We start from the raw sequence: 12,682 nt of genomic DNA, 5'->3' as shown, positions 1-12,682 counted from the left end.
CGTGTGTGCAGACACGCTGCACTTAGATACATAGTTCAGTGTGGTGTGCGTTGTCTGATGTGTCTCGGTGTGCTCTTCCTGCATACTTAGGTTTTTCCCTGCTGTAGGCCACAGGTTGCTTTGGAACTTTAGCTGTTAGTATATTAGGAAATGTACGTGTACATCATCCATTGCTAGAAGATAAATTAGAAATTAGGATGTGTAAATGAAGTGTATAGCAAATTAACAAATGCCTTAATTGCATTTTTGTCCTCTGCTTCGTGTTATTCTAAGATTTATTTTTAAATAAGCAGAAAATCTAGAATATTTAAGTCTAAATCTCTGTTCTCTCCAGTGATACATGTTCAAGTCATGGGAGTAATACGTGTTAGTGCATGTGCACATGGGTTATGCAGAAGGGGGGCTGGAAGGAGCAAACATGGGGCGGGGTGAACGGCAGCATTAGTTGTGAGGTGTGCAGTATGTGGCATGCGGGTGTGTGGTGTGTGTGCAGTGTGCGGTGTGTGGTGTGTGGTGTGAGGTGTGTGGTGTGTGTACAGTGTGCAGTGTGCAGTGTGAGGTGTGCAGTGTGTGGTGTGTGTGCAGTGTGTGGTGTGTGTGCAGTGTGAGGCGTGTGGTGTGCAGTGTGCAGTGTGTGTGTGCATGCAGTATGAGGTGTGTGGTGTGCAGTGTGCTCAGCTCTCACCCACTTGCTTCAGTGGCTCCTTGACAGAGCTCAGGGTTTCACTGCTCATGTGCTGGGCAGGTGAGCTTCTGGAATGTATTCCTCCCAAGTCATCCTTTTCTCTACATTTTGATTTTTTCTTAACTTTAAATTTTCATTTTTTAGAATTTAAAAAATGTCTATCTTTATTTCATTTACTTATAGTCCTAGTTTGTCTTCCTTGTTGCCATGTTCCTGGTAGGCCCTCCATCATGCCTGTGTTTACAATTTCTCTGTGTCCTTGGTTCACTCCTATTCCTTGTGCAATAGGCTGTTTGCTTTCTGTCCTCCAAGCTACTCCAAGACTGTTTCCATGGGTGTTTACACTGAAAAAAACAATAAAACAACAACAACAAAAACCCAAACAACCACTCTCCAAAAGGTTTGCTTCAGCTGCTCCAGTGTGGTGTGTGTGTGTGTGTGTATGTGTGTGTGTGTGTGTGTGTGTGTGTGTGTGTGTGTGTGTGTTTGTGTGTGTGTGCGCGCGCCTGCCTGGAGGAGGGACAGAGAGGAAAACTTTCCTCTCTCTGACTCGGGTAGTCACTACTGAGTCTTGCGTTTCCTTTGTCTGTTTTTCATAGTATCCCTCCCTGACTGATGACACATACAAACTCTTCTTCCCTTCCAATTCGGAGCCTTGTTAGTGCATCTCCGCTAAAACGCATCTCAAGAGAAATTAATACAGTAGCTTTATGATGCTCCCTTCCTCTTCCAAATATTAAACTAACCAGAAGTTTTGATAGAGGTGTCATGAATGAATTTCTTTATTATAGCATTTTAAGTAACAGCAAACACAGTTTACTCTGTTTGCGTGTCCCCAAGTCACAGAAGAGACACACACGAGTTTCTATAGTCGCCAAGTCAGCCGCTGGGCATTCAGAAGTGATTACTCTGGAGTTCAGTGGTCAGCGTGCGTGGCTGTGAGAGCATCCTGCCTCATGTTCTGCCCTAGCATCATATCATCACTTGGCATGCGGGGCCGGGAACCAGCTTGCAGCTGCAGCTCTCCTGCCCCACTGCGGCTGGTGCAGAATCAGAGTGCCTCACACCCAGTCACCACGAACAACTTGCTCCTGCGCAGGCTTCCGTTTCCTCCTCCTGGTGACCCAGTCTCTTGGCTGCCTTCTTCCTCTTCTCAAGACTCTGGAGGACTTACTGACAGTGTCCCGAGAGTCATCAGGTTTCCTTCCTCTTCCATGTCACCTCTGTGTCAACGCTGTGCGGAAGACAAGCGCCTGGCCGTACCCTGCGCTCCTCGAGAGCATCGGTGGAGTGTACTGCATCTTACACTGTTGTGCTGACACTGGGGCTCTTACTTTTTTTTTCTTGTATTATTGTTCAGTTTTCTAAATAATCTGTATGCCTTTATGGTTTTATTGTTGTTGATTTTAGTTTGGGAAATGACCTTTATCAAGCTTACCCACCGGAGGGGAAACCAGACGTTCGTTACTAGAACTTCTACATCACAATTCAAATCCAAACAGTCTTTTAAAAACAGTGAACTCAGTCAAAAGCCACCACTTCAGAATCACTAGCTCCTTTGAAGCCGCAGTACCACTTACATATGGTGAGGACTCGGATGCAGAAATGTGGTGGCCGGAAGGCTAACGGTGCCTCCAGCTTGCTCAAATAGAATTACAAAAAGGCAAAGCCGTGGTCTTCACAGAGATGCAGTCCACTGGAGTCGCCAGCTCTGGGCGGCTGTTAGGACTGCCTAGAGTCCTGAGATAATGAGGGGACCAGGCAGGCATCCTTGGACGTCTTCTGTTGTCTTTCCCTCTCTACCAGAGGTTTGAGGATGTGTGGATGACACCACCAGCAGCAATTGCAGCCTTGTTCGGAGAATCCAGTCCTTCGCCTCCACGAATAGCAACTTGCAATGATGAGGGGTAACAGGCTTTACCCTTAAGTCTTCTGATGCATTTCCTGCCGATTCAAGTACCTCTGTGGTGAGGTGCTCCGGGGTAGCTGCGCTGTACAGAGCAGCAGCCGCGCCCACATGCCCGTGGCTGGAAAGGACTCAGGAAAGGCCAGGACAAAGGCGGTTACCTGGTCACAGTGAGCCAGCTTGCAGCTCCCTGTGGGCTGTGTCCATCAGCACCTGAAATCTAGGACAACCAGCCTTTATGTTTTTATACTACTTCTCTTCAGAAATTTAACATCGAGATATTAAAAGGAAAAATGATTACATGCCAACTCCCATTTGGCAAAGTCCAGTTTATCTGGGAATGAAATCTAATTATAGATGTGTAGATCTTTAAAGCCTAGTAAACTATAATTCATAAAATATGCAGATCACCCACTTAAAGTCTACACTGCTGCTTTTAGGATAAACATGGAATTGCACATTCATTTCCCAGACTAATTTAAAATATTCCCATTTGCACTCATCCACATCTCCCTCCAGACCTCTTCTCCTGCCCTCCAGCCCTAGGCAACCACTGATCTATTTCCTGTCTTTATATATTTTTTTCTATTTGGGACATTTTGTATGAATGGTATCATAAAATACAGGTTTTCTGGTTACATCTTCCACTAAGCATTACAATTTGGGAGTCCATTGATGTCATCCACCTGTTAGTACCTGGTTCTATTTTGGTTTGGTATAAAACAAGTTATATTGTATTGTGCACAGATGCTGCACTTTTGACAGTTTAAGACAGATACACTGTACAATTCCATCTGGAACATTCAGTCTTCCTGCCTGAGCATCCTGGTGCAGAAGGCAGGGGTGTGCACCATGCCCAGCCCCCTGCTGCCTGAGCATCCTGGTGCAGAAAGCAGGGGTGTGCACCATGCCCAGCCCCCTGCTGCCTGAGCATCCTGGTGCAGAAAGCAGGGGTGTGCACCATGCCCAGCCCCCTGCTGCCCGAGCATCCTGATGTGGAAGGCACGGGTGTGCACCATGCCCAGCCCCCTGCTGCCTGAGCATCCTGGTGTGGAAGGCACGGGTGTGTACCATGGCCAGCCCCCTGCTGCCCGAGCATCCTGGTGTGGAAGGCACGAGTGTGCACCATGCCCAGCCCCCTGCTGCCCGAGCATCCTAGTGTGGAAGGCATGGGTGTGCACCATGCCCAGCCCCCTGCTGCCTGAGCATCTTGGTGTGGAAAGCACGGGTGTGCACCAAGCCCAGCCCTCTACATTTGTTTATAAGTTCCTCGACTGTAGGCATTTGGACTGTTTCTATTTAGGAATAGGCTTAATGACATTGTCATAAATACTGTGTAAAATACAAAGTGTACGTTTGCTAAGCCTAAGAGTAAAATCACTGGCATTGAGATTTTTACAAGCTGTTGGAAAGACTTTTTCTGTGTGTAGCTTTCCTTTAGAAAATCATTGACCATAAATGGAGAGGTTTCTTTCTGTCCCATTCTCCTGATGTGTGTCTGTTTCTGTGGCAATGCCACACTGTCTTAATTATTGTAGCTCTACAGTACAACTGGAATTAAAAAAAAAAAGCCAAGTCCTCCAACTCTACTCATTGTAAAGCTACCTTCGTCCTTCTTGTCCTTGAAATTGCATGTAAATTTTAGGATGAGGTTTCCATTTTCTGCTAAGAAACTTTGTCGTTCAGTAGATATTTTTAGAGCTTAAATTGGTTGTTTGCTCTTCATGTTAAAAGCAAACATCCGAGTTTATCTCAGCAGCTTTCTTCCTTTGATATCCTTTAGAAAATAAGAGGTAGAAGTAGAGTCTTGAAAATTAAATTTTATTTCCTATCTGTGCTGCACTTTATAATAATTGCTGCTAATTAGAAGCTTCCTAGATGTCATTTATTTATAATTTTTGCAGAATACTGAATGCTATTACAAATACTTTTAAATATATATGATTTATATATATATAGAAATCATATATATTTAATGCAATATATATCAGCATGATATGGTTTGTGGTTTATTGATTTGCTTCCGTGGCTAATTTTAAAACCCAGGGCCATTCTGGAATCACATTAAATGTTTTATGTAAATATGAGAATCAAACTACTTTAAAGTTCTTATGATAGGTTTTTCTTAAAGTTCAGTGTTAAGGTCTAACACAGTGCCACAGGTCAGCGGGCTATTAGTGTTATACAAAATTACTGACTATTCATAATATGGTTAAAAAATGGATTCATCTTATATCACATGTGACTCCTATGTACACTCTTGAGATTCACACCCGTGTGATCAGATGAATATGTAAGGCAGAGATGGTTACTTTTTATACACCTGCTGTCTGTGGGTAACCATGCACTGCTGCTCACACTTGTGGGTAAGTGTGCACTGTTGTTTGCCACCTCTGTGGGTAACTGTGTACTGCTGGTCACACTTGTGGGAAATGTACACTGTTGAGCACCACAGCTGTGGGTTAAGTGTGAAGTACAGGAGCTCACACATTTTGTTATTATTTGAATATTGAATCTTTAATGGACTTTAATAGTTCAAAACCCTTTAGATTAAAAGACAAAATAAATACGTTCTATAAATAACCACACTAAATTAATGCTTAGTGAATTTGAATCATAGATTTATATTATCGGGAAAATGAATACCTACCACTCATCTAATAAGTGCACCTAGGATATGAATTTACATAACACAATCTGCTAGTTGATTTTACAGATAATGGGCTGCTTTCTGGTAGTTGTTTGATATATAGCATACATTTGTTATTTTTCTTCCACACGTTGGCCAGTCATTGTGACTTCCGATACTTTAAAAGTTCCTACACTATATATGCCCAATGATGCCAGTTAAATGACACCTTAGAGTTGTTTTCTTTAAGTAAATTCAATTAGGAGCTGTTGCTGCCCAGTGGCTACCGAAGAGCTGTGGTTGGTTGTTTTAATTTTCCCTGTTAAGAGTGCACGTGCGAGTTCAGTCTCCGCGGCTCCGTGCTGATTTCTTCCTATGACGCTATTTAGAAAACAATAAATGTTTATGGTGATTACACGGTAGTTTTTTACAGAATGCTTCGTCTGTGCCAGGCACTGCCTGAGCACGTGAGGAACATTAGGAACAAGGAAGAACTGTTCCTGTGGAGCCCATATTCTGGGAGGAGAAAGTGAGTCTCTTATTGTGGCAACAAGTGGTACATGCAGTGCAAAAGGAGGAGAAAGCGAGTCTCTTAGTGTGGCAACAAGTGGTACAGCAGTGCAACAGGGCTGAGCAGGCTGAAGCACAAAGCTGCATCAGGTGCCCATTGCAGGGTTGCAGTCAGGACAGATTGGTTGAAGGAGAGAAGGATGACCAGGTCTTGGAGGAGATGAAGGTGCTAACCATATGATTTCTGGTGAAGAACAACCCAGGTAGCCCCCAGGCCACAGGCCTAGCAAGCCTGTGCAAAGAGCAGCCCTGAGGAGTGAGTATAGGCCAATAGATGACCGTGTGCCCTGTGGACTACTTACAGAGTAAAGAGGAGCTCCCATGTGAGGTGAAGAGTGAGGTAGACCAGAAGTCTTAAATGATCTCTTTGTTCATGGGTTGAGGATTGCAAAGAGGGCTGGCTTTGTGGTGCTCCCTGCTTAAGAAACATTAAGACTTGGACAGGTTGCTCATTTTAGACCAAAGGCAAGAAAACTGAAATGGAAGGCAGCGCGTAGTAGTACTGCGGGCACCTAGAGCTTAGCACCCCCGGGAAACCAGGGAGCAGAACAAAACTGTGCGTCACACCCTGATGCTTAGGTGAGAGAGTGGCTGCTTTCTCCGTAGTTAGCAGATGAACGGTGCTCACGGAAGCCTCGGTGAGGACATGGGTTTGTGCTGTCAGAAGCCTGAGATGCAAAGCAGCTGGCTTCTGCTGGTTGGGTGAGGGCAGAAGCAGCTTGAATCTTCAGGAACTCAGCCACAGCTGTGATGGCCAGGCTGGCAGCACTGCAGGCCCTGCAGTGTGGTCTAACTCTGGCCAAAGTAGGTTGCGTGAGTGTGATGGCTCAATTGCAATGTTCAGTGAATCTGTGCAGGTGGCCGTGAAAGCTGTGAATGTGGTGCTGCTGGCCTTACCTGTGTGTCCCCATGTGCGGGTGGGGCTGCTCCTGTGCACCCCACAAGTAGCACAGTACATGCTTTCCTTAAGTAAATGTCCGAAACCAAGGGAAATCGCCTAGGATTCTTAAGTAACTTTGTTTTTCTTCTTGCCTTCCTTCCTTCCTTCCTTCCTTCCTTTCTCCCTTCCTTCCTCCCTCCCTTCCTTCCTCCCTCCCTCTCTCCCTCCCTCCCTCCCTTCCTCCCTCCCTCCCTCCCTCCCTCCTTTCCTTCCTTCCTTCCTTCTCCTCCCCTCTCTTGATTTGATGTCACATAAAAAGTACAATGTTTTGTCACTAGTTATTCACAGCTATTAAGTTGAAATGATAATTATGTTGAAAATACAGTTTCCCCCATTTGCTTTGTAAATTAATTTGTTAGATGTGTACGGGTGTCCTGTGTACTTGAACGTCCGCTGCACGTGCTTGAAGGTCTAGCACAGCTGAGACTAGAGAGGCCAGAGAGCTTACTGTTTGCCCTGGAACTGCAGTTAGCCGTGGTCGTGAGCCTCCTCGCAGGTGCTGGGAATCCAGCCGGGTTCTCTGGAAGAGTGGGTAACTATCTTTCCAGCACCTCCTTCACTTCTTTAGTCACGTGCAGTGGGTGGTGAGAACACAGTCCGCTCACCTCCTGCGAAAGCTCACGTATCATTGAGACTTCCTCTCGGAGGCTGTCCTTTCTCTCTATGTTTAATTGTAATTGTTCTTACTGTGCTTATTATAACACTGACACACTAGGATACAGTGTAATGACTTTAATGATCAATCTTTTAAAATGTGTTAGCTAATTTATACAAGACTGTATGTGGATTATTCCTTATTCGTATCTATATAAGCCTTTCCATAATCATGTATGTACCACTTTAACATGGAAAGTAATGAGAAAGTGACGGTTCCCAATCTGGGCTCTTTCTCTCTTGTTAAAACTGACTTCACATATGTTCAGTGCTCGGTATCACTGCTTACTGAAAGTGTGTCCAGACATGCTGCACGTCAGGAGACAGACGCTTGGGATTGCCTTTCACCCACGATGACTGACTCACATCCTGAGGGGCTACTAACATTCACTGTCGAGGGCTAGGACTTAGGTGTTCACTAGGCGTGCCTAAGGGGAGTCTGCAGAGTACAAATGGGGATAGATATAGCAAGTGAAGAAACCTGCCTTTGATCTCAGATCATAGAAAAGATGAAATATTTGACTTTATTTTTAAAAACGGTATTTTTCAAACTTTATTGACATACTGTCCCAATCTCACCTAAAAGCCTTAGGCCAGTCTTTATTACAACAAAGAGCCCCAAGAAGACAATTAGAACTGAATTCAGTAAAGTTACAGAATATAAAACAAATATACAAAATCAAGTAACACTTGTATGTACCAATGCTGAATGTGTTGAAAAACAAATAAACACAAAAGCCACATTCCTGTGAACTATAAAAGATATCAGGGGATACATATAAGTGAGGGGAAAAGACCTATGCAGGGAAAGCTACACAACACAGGTGAGAACAAAGCAGGCACGGACATTGGCATCTCCTGTGTGCTCATGGTGTAAAATAAAGAACAATATTGCTGAAAGTGTCTGTACTATACAAAGTGATTTAATGATGTCTCACCAAATTTTTAGTTGTACCTTTTTTGAGAAATAAAACAAACATCCAAAGGCATATGTGGAACTATTACAGATACTCATATAGCTAAATGAATCTTGAGCAAAACCCAAAGCTATATGCATCACAGCATCTGATATCAAGATGCACTATAGGGTCATAGTAGTGAAGACAGTATGGTTTTGTTGTCAAGTCCTATATAATACTGTGCATATTTATCATATATGTACTATATGTTTATACATGTATGTATATTACATATCTTATATAGTACACATTTTGCAATATGCAAAATAATTTTAAATGTCTCTTAAATATAAAATATATCTCACTGGGAGGTCACCAACTAGAATGGACTTTCCTGGATGGTGCTTCCTCTCTGACAACCACTGACAGATTCCTGCTGCTCAACCGAATCCTCCACAGTGTGAAACTGTAATGTCAGCTTCCAGCAAGCGCTTGCCATACACACTCCTGTGCGAGCTCCCATCTGTCCATGTGGACACAAGGCAGTGTTTACCATACAGATTCCATAGTACTAGTAATACAGAAAACTAATAAATACCAACATTTTAGATTATCTTGAAGCAATTATTACTCTTTAATAGTCACCTGATTTGTTTGAATGTTTTATTAAGCTCTCATATCCCAAGAAGGTTGCTTTAACACTGAATTTTGGTTGTTTAACAGACCTTACAGTGTTTAATATGGTATGTTGTTGATTTATTTGCACTCTTTTCCTTCCACTACACACATTAGTAGATATATCCTCAATGTAATAAATGACTTAAGAATTCTAGCCAGGCATGGTGGTGCATGCCTGTAGTCCCAGCATTCTGGGAGGCAGAGGTAGGTAATCTCTATGAATTCAAGGCCAGGCTGGTCTACAGAGTGAGTCCAGGACAGCCAGGGATACACAGAGAAACCCTGTCTTGAAAAACAAAAAGCACACACAAAAAGCCTATAAAATTGTATTAAATCAAATATATACTATTATGAGATATTAGAAATGTAGTGCTAAATATTGCATTAATATATGTAGAAGATAAGGAGCCAGTGACGTCACGTGAGCTCCATGCTTCTGTCGGAAGGTGACGTCCCCTGGCCGGGCCTGCCCTTCTCTTGGCCCTGAGATGAGCAGCCGTGTGCTCCGTCCCCACGCAGCCATGGTCCAGCCCTGTGGAAAGCCGAGGGAGAGCGGACTAACACATTCTTGCCACTTACCCCGCCTCACACGGCCCCAGCCTCTTGCTTCCTTGATGGACAGGGACTTTTCTGCGTGGTAGATAGAGCTCTTATCCGTCAAGTGAGATGCCAGCGACTAAGTCAAGAGGAACACCAGTGAGAAGCATGAATTTAAGGCGACAGAAGGATTTCTGTATGATATTAAAGTCGCAAAGAAGTCTAGAGAGCATAGATGTTAGTACAGACTGTGACGTTAGAGTAATAATTTTCAAACTGAAGTCAGAAGTGGGGAAAACAGACTGGATTACATAGCATTGGATACAGGTAGGCTGAAAAAAAAAGAAAGAAAGAAAAGAAATGGAAGATTCCAGCACAGTATTGGAATGTAAGGTCCTCTTGAGAAGCAGTCCGCAGGCAGAGGGCTACGGGTGTGAACAAACGCCTGTCGCTAACAGTATGTGAATGCAAAGAGAGTTAAGTGAGTCAGTTCTTTATTCACTTACTAACCCACTATTTCCTGTGTCCTTTCTCATACCAGGCACCAGGGATGCAGAAATCAAAATGGGGTCTTAGTCCCTACTGTTCTCAATAACAGTTCACTTAGCAACAGGAAGAAATGCAGTGGTTAAGGTTCTAGATTTGAGACACAAAGCTGTTAGAATTGCCTGCTTTGACCTATGCCCTAGTTGGCTTTCTGTTCCCATGATGTACACCATGACCAAAAGCAGCTTGGGGAGGAAAGGGTTAATCTGGCTTTTGCTTCCACCCTCTGGTTCCTCACTGAGGGGAACTAACATTGGAACCTGGAAGCAAAGGCCATGAGAGGTGCTGCCTACTGGCTTGCTCAGCATGTGCGGCCCAGGGATAGCTGCGCAGGGTTGGCACCACTGCCACACTGGACCCTCTCACATCAGCCATTAAGGAAAGAGGAAAATGCCTCACAGATGTGCTCACAGGAAATCTGGCAAAGGCAGCCTCAGGTCCCTGACTCAGATGACTCCATACAGCCTGTGTCAAGTTGAGAAAACACCAGCCATCATGCCTTTGCTGTTGGGTGTTATCAGTTAGACAGACCTGTGTTCTCAGCGGCTGCATTTGTATAAGCATTCCTTAAGTTCAGCAGTCAGTATCTAGCAAGGTATACTATACATGTCTGCATGTGGGCAGAGCTGAGGACCGCTGAACCCAGGACTTCCTGTCATGACGGCTACTCTTCTAAACGCTTGGAGTAATTACACATGTGACTTCTCAGATCTTACTTTGAAATAAGACAGTGTAACATCTATGCATTTGGGGAAATCTGGGGAATTTTTAGAACATATCTTTGTGAATAAACTAATTTTGCTTATATATTAAGTTTCCAGCAGTTTCAGATACATTTTATTTAAATCATGCCCCTTCTTATCCATGGCAACAACTTAGAAGTATGTATAATGTAATCCACGTGGCAGCCAACATCATAAAGAGGGCCATGGTCCCCCTGCTGTACTGCAGAGGCTCAGCCGTTCTGAGAGTGGCATTAGCTGCCTCCCTCCTTCAACTGCTGCCACTTACTTCTCTCCTTCATGCTTGTTACAGTATTTTGTATCAGTTCGGCCTATGAAGCCAATAACTGACACAGAGAGACTGAAACATACTTTAAAGCTGTAGGCATAAGCAGAGCAGAATCTAAATTGATACAAATCTACTTGTAAACTAACAAACTACTCTAAACCTCATTCCTTCTCAACTCTCAATCTTGGCTCTGCCCCTCTCCAGGAAGTTCTGCCTTCCACTTTCTGTCCTGCCCAGCTAATTGGATATACAGCACTTTGTTGACAGTTGTTACATCCACTCAAGACATTCCTCCACAATACTAGCTGTTGCCACTTCCTATACATTATAATAAATGAGGCATGTGATGGCAAACCGGAAGTGCCATAAGATGCAAGAATATTTGTTTCAATAAATAATAATAATAATTAATTTTGGCATAATTATGAATAGATGAAATTATGAAATGAGCTCTTTCTATCACCTTTTATTAGCAAAATCCCTAGTCTTTCAGTGTATTGGATGTGGTCTGAGTATATCTAAACATAACTTATACGATAGATACATAGTTACACACACATGCAAGCATGAAAAGAAAATGTGATTTTTTAAAACACTAATTACTTTCCTTGTGTCTTTGATTTATTAGGTAATGTAGTTAACATCAGTTATCAGTTATTAAATAATGTGAATTTCATCGCCATGCTTTACCAGTTCCACGCATGTGCACAGTCACCTAGTGTGTGACCAGCTCAGTCTTTGCCTCCCGCTCCAGGCCTGTGGTGCTCACTCAGCTGGCTCGCATCCCTAGAGTTTATTTCTTATGAACAAATATGTGCTGAAGCGCATACTATCTACCTTTTGGTTATAGCTTTCTTTCACTTTGCGTGGTGCTTCCAGTGAGATCTAGTCATAGAATTAACTTCCTGCCTCAGTAGTTTATTCTGTTGATGACATTCTGCCATATGGATGCATGAAAATTTGTCATCAGATAATAAAAATCAGTATTTTTTTCTGATTTGAAACTATATCTAGGTCCCATGTTAAAAGTATGTTTAACGGTTTCCAAAGTGGATTTGCATCCCGGTCAGTACCAGGACTTCCCGTCCACCCCGGCACCGCATTCCTGATCGTTTTATCCTTCTGACAGGAGTGGAGAGAGCTTCACTCTCTGCTTGAGTTTGAGGAGACCTTTCTACTTTCCAAAGGTGGCCAGCCGTACACAGTACAAATCAACACATTTTAACTGCTGCTAGACATTTGCATGAATGATAACTGATGTATATGCTAAAATAGAGAGAGAGAGAGAGATGATATTAGTCATGGTTGCCTTATAACAACAAATACCAAAGCACGTAACTCACAAAGATCAAATGTTGATCTGGCTCACAGTCTGGAAGAGCCAAAGTCTGTGACTGGGCAGATTTCACTGAATTAGGTGTTTGGTGACAGCGGTGGAGAGTGGCTTATTGTGCTGTTAACAAGTGGCCACATCAGCACAGGATCAGGGAGAATGGATGAGCCCCAACACAGGCCCCCTGAGAAAACTCACAGGGTCACTCAGGAACCTGCTGGAGTTTACAAGCAAGCTCTGCTGAATGAGCCTGCCCACCTGTCACCTGAGGTCCTAGCTCTTAAGGACCCCTCT

The 12,682-nt window shown here is 43.5% G+C and overlaps 1 protein-coding gene across 3 annotated transcripts in view; it reads left to right on the top strand.

Annotated features, from left to right (window-relative positions):
• Positions 1–12,682, top strand: part of ATRNL1 (attractin like 1) — a 566,124-nt gene that overhangs the window by 358,319 nt on the left and 195,123 nt on the right. The gene's annotated exons all lie outside the window — the stretch shown is intronic.

Source organism: Acomys minous (assembly GCF_964271855.1).
Source record: "Acomys minous genome assembly, chromosome: 2".
In the NCBI taxonomy this organism is placed as follows: domain Eukaryota; kingdom Metazoa; phylum Chordata; class Mammalia; order Rodentia; family Muridae; genus Acomys; species Acomys minous.
The sequence above is the reverse complement of the archived record's forward strand: the minus strand, read 5'-3'. Positions and strand labels throughout refer to the sequence as shown.